Consider the following 4157-nt stretch of genomic DNA (forward strand, 5'->3'; position numbering starts at 1 on the left):
GACATGGTATTTTTCTTCATGACTGTAGTGATGGGATTTTATTCACATATTTGTACATGGTGATGCATACTTGCACTTCGATTTCCTAATATAGCTTGGGATATTATGCTATTTTTTATACATGGGGAGAAATTTAATTGAAGAGTTTGATGGCACTGACAAACTGGAGATTAATGATGCAATCACCATATTCTAGATCCGCAGGTCTCAAACTTTGTTGACAAAAACTGCTTCAACTCAAAACTTACTAAGGACTGTAATTCATTTTTGTTACATGGGTGAATTCTATTGTATAATAACTGTATTTTCTAAAACAGAAGCCAGTTGATCATAAATGTGGCATTATTTTAAGTTGTATCTATTTTTTAATCAGATTTAACCCAAAAATATCCAAGTATTCATATTGCTTCTGCATTCTACCTGGTGCCATGTTTTCCTTTTGCTGAAGTATATAAAAGAAACATGGCTTCCCACAGCCTTTCAGTTTTAAAAGAAAAATGTGATTTAATGGTATTTCTAATCATTGTGGACATTCTTTTCTGATATTACACCAAAGCCTGGCATAAGGTAATATCTTAAAGTTCAGTTGCAATATAAAATCTGAAATTTGATCATTATACTTCGTATACTGTCTTATATCAAAATCTATGGGATAAATCATTGAATAAATATACTGGCTATCTATGATTGATTTTGTAACATCACCCATTGGTTACTTCTAAAATATCAGTTCATTGAGTCTGATGGATTTTCAAACACTGACATTTCATTCTGCAAGGTCAAAAAACATATTTATTATTCTCTTCACCAATATTTTCAGAGATCTCATTGTATTTGGCGTTGCTCTCAGGTTCACAGTGAATCCAGTTTTCTGATTTCATTTTTCACTTGGAAATCATTTTATCATTTGCAGCAAATACGGTGAGTTGCTTTCTTGAACTGACAGGTCCACTTTGCTCACTTTGTTCATTTTTTGACAGAATATATGTGAAATGCTTGAGTCTGTGTAACCATAACATTTTCAGTTGTTCTTTCAAATAAAATTGTGAACCACAAAAGAAGATGCATACGTGATTCTTCTGGAGATCGCCACCATATTTCTACTTGTGGCAGGAGAATTTTATGCATATTGCTTCTCAGTTACACAGGTTATTAAAAAGATGTGTACTCAGTGGTAAAGCCTGAGAAGCAAAATGCACTTGTTTTCCATGACTTTAACTAACCCTGGAGCAGGCTTTTGTTTAAAAAAAAAACCAAAAAAACAAAAAAAAAAACTCTGGGTCTCACTGTGGAGCAATACAATGAGGACAGGCACAGTGGGGCATCAGGGTCTGGGTCACCTTAGACACTGCAGACTTATCTACAATTGCTCTTACAGCATCCGTGCAGAAGTCAACACAATGAAAAATGTAATCAAGCTGCACTGTAGGATTGTTACAGAAATAGCTTTTGCTCTCAGATAACCTGAACTGATCTTACGGACTGGAAGCGCCATAAACAACACTCTGAGAAATCACAGTCTAGAACAAGAGATCCCACTTTGGTTTTTGTTTTTGAAAAAATGGACTCTTTCAATAACTACCATGACAATAGGAGCCATCTATGCAGATGGCTAGTGTGCAGGGTCCATGCTGAGTATCATACACACATTTTCAATTAGCCATGTAATGAGGAGTATGATACCCATTCCATCATGAGGAAACTGATACCCACAAAAGACAAAGTAGCAACCTAAGATCATCTAGCTCATAATTTGTGAGGTTGAGAACAGAACCCAGATGTATGTAACACAAAACCTTAGCCACCCTTAACCACAGAGTGATCTCACTTGTGATGGAAGTGTATATTTGAACATAAATTTGAGGTGATTAAGGGACTGTGAGAAGCCATTTTATAGGAACAATCTTTGTTCTGGAGTTCAGATCACTTACAGATAATCGAAGTGATTTTTTTTCCTCCCTCAGGCAGTTTATTATGGAAAAGCTTTTTATGTTTATGTTGTAACAATTCCTGATTTTGTCCTGTCATGTGATTCCTATTTCTGTATCAGTTTCCACTGTGAAAATTTAGACTAATCCAAGTGAGGCTTATTTAGAATTTTTGATGGAAAGCATTGGAAATGTTCTTTCAAAAAAAATCTAGATCCTTTTCTGTAACGGAGGCATTTCAGTGGCTCCACATTGCTAACTGAGGACTTTTATATCACTCTGGATTAATCAGACGTAAATTTCCCTTTTCAGAATTCCCTTATTTTCTTTCAGATGTTAATTCCATGGGACTGAGACTTTCTTCATCCCTATGTTGCCTCCCATGTAATCTCAACCTTTTTCTTCCAGATAACCCAGGCCTGATGACAAGGGGAGATCTCCTTGACTTTACCCAGCTGAGGGCTGATAAATCATGAAGTCTGTTTGCAAGTTGATTCTTCTCTTTCAGATAACAGGGCCTGGGACCAGTGCGAGCTCTGCTCCAAAAGTGTGAATCAAGTATGCAGTGGACCTGACATGTAGACTGAGAGTGTGTAACCGGGTCACTAGCACAGGATGCATGAGCTGTGTCGAGCCTGCGATTTCCTTTGGGCACAGATCACACCTCTGCAAGGCTACTGTTCCACCCATGCCTGGATTTGCTCTTGCTACTGAAGACTCAAGACACTAAACACCATTACACATCTTAAGCATTCACACTTTCTGTCAGGCATGAGCTGGGAAGTCATGGCAGACAGGGTAGGAGGTTCCTACCCTGGAGAAGCCCAGTGCTCAAGGCTGCAGCCATGCAGTAATTGTAGAATTAGACACATGCTCATTGTCTACAAGCAAACATTTCAGTGTAGTTCATCTGACCTACACAAAGAAGGAAATGGAGCCTCCTCATTTTCTCCTCCTTTTCTGTCAGACAGCCCCCTGTGCCCACCCTCATCTGGGAAGATCCCTCTCCAGCACCTGTAGTTCTACCCCTTCCCCACACCACTTAGACCAGTTTCTTGCTTTGTACCTCTTTATAGTTCTTACCATCACTATGCATTTTGCATATTGGCCATTTCCCTTATTTGAATATACATTGAATGAGGAATAAAGTCACGTCTCTTTCTTTCACCAACAATCACTGGGGCACCTAAAACAAGTGCCTGGGGTACAACGAGTGCTCAGCAGTTACTACTAAAGGGAAGTGGTAAATACTGATTGTAGGAAATCATTGAATTCACAAATTGTGCAAACAGTTTTTATCTACAAATGTGGTAACAAGATGATTTTCTGTGGGAAGGAGTCTTTGTTCTCAATAAATGGATTATCATTGCTTTTTGGGGTCATTTTCCAAAACCCCTTAAGAAAGCATTTATCATTTAGTGTTCTCTTCTCCATCTGTGGTGCTCTTTCCACAGCTAAAAGAATAGGAAACACTGTATATTTGCCTTTGGATGTGAGTTTTTTATGCTGTGTCTGGAAGCTTGAAAGAAGGTAGAACTTATCTCTGCATTTGTGAAATTTTTATATAGGCTTTCGAATCATAAGAATTTTTCCTCAAGAGGTTTAGATCATCCACAGTCAGTTTTTACTCCAAGAAGCAGTTAGATTTACAAGGGCTGGGAACAAATAATTCTAGCACAGGTTGGACTGCAGCCAGTAGATTTAGAGCTTGGCCTTGCCATCATCTGTCTGTGGCTACTACAATTCAAGAGTTAAATTCACAGCCATGCTCTAATTTCCCTTTTTTTCTCATTTGCTCAGTATTTTAAAAATATAAGTAGGTTTGTTACATTTTGAAAGAAAACTCTGCCCTACCTGTATTTTTAGAACTTATCTTTCACCCTAAAAAATTTCAGATTTGTCCAAAATATGGTACTGAAAACCTTTCTGTAAGAATGGGAGTGCTGTGCACATACATATCCTGCCAGGAAAGGAGAATAAACAAATGTTTAGTATAAGCCCTCTTTTCTAACTGGAGATATAAGTACAGGGTTAATTAGAAGACAGAAAAATGCATATTATCAGTCTCTACTAATTATCAAAATGGCCATAGAGAGCTAAGGAACCTGTGAAGAATCTAGGTTAATTTTCTATTATGCTTCATTATCATTATGAATTTTTTACTTGATAACTAACAAGGAAAAAAAAAACCCTCCTGAAGCAATTCCATAGTGTAATACTTCATGTAAA

This window comes from Cavia porcellus, unplaced genomic scaffold, assembly GCF_034190915.1.
Source record: "Cavia porcellus strain 051 isolate PalLab524CR breed Dunkin Hartley unplaced genomic scaffold, mCavPor4.1 scaffold_2, whole genome shotgun sequence".
NCBI lineage: Eukaryota > Metazoa > Chordata > Mammalia > Rodentia > Caviidae > Cavia > Cavia porcellus.